Genomic DNA, 737 nt, shown 5'->3' with positions numbered 1-737 from the left:
GTTTTAGTCACTCCATCTTTTGAAAAAAATCTCGGTCAGCACAGGCACAACTGCATGTCATTCTATTATTAGAGAGACCACATGTTTCAAGAACCGACATCATCATTCATAAACACAGAATATACACACTAGGCCTTCCTGTCACGCAAGTGTCCTTGCCTCTCCCATCACCTTAAGAATCCAATGCAGCCATCATTATGTAGAAATTGGCATTTTGTGTGGTTTGTGGGTCTACTACAGGCAAATTAAAAGTTGCATTCAAAGGGTGCTCCAATTATTTAGTTGTGTACTTATACAAAGTTTGGGGCCAAATTAGCAGAGGCCAAGATGCCCTGACTTTTGGTCTTTAGCATGGATTAAGTTCCAAAAATGTTGGATCCTCCATTCAACACAATGCAACTCAGTAGTACCTCCTTCTATTCTGACTGCCTGGTAAACAGCCATGTCTTTCACACTCCTTGGCTTCAGTTTGAAATGCAGGCTTTGGCCGCTGATGTTGTGGGCACACTGGCAGGGAAGTCGGTGAGTGCTGCTGGCTGTCCACCATTCATCCATCCAGAGACATGACAGGAACGACTTCTCTGTGTTCATTTTATTTTTTCAGTTTAGTTGTTTGTTTTTTTAGTCTGGCTGTCAGTGTGTCATTTTTTAAAAAGCTGCACTTTGAATACGCTTATACAGCATGACTTCCACATTTAGATAAATCAAACAATGAAAGTACATGTTCAACATAAAGG

The sequence above is a fragment of the Pagrus major genome, chromosome 23 (genome assembly GCF_040436345.1).
Source record: "Pagrus major chromosome 23, Pma_NU_1.0".
In the NCBI taxonomy this organism is placed as follows: domain Eukaryota; kingdom Metazoa; phylum Chordata; class Actinopteri; order Spariformes; family Sparidae; genus Pagrus; species Pagrus major.
The sequence above is the reverse complement of the archived record's forward strand: the minus strand, read 5'-3'. Positions refer to the sequence as shown.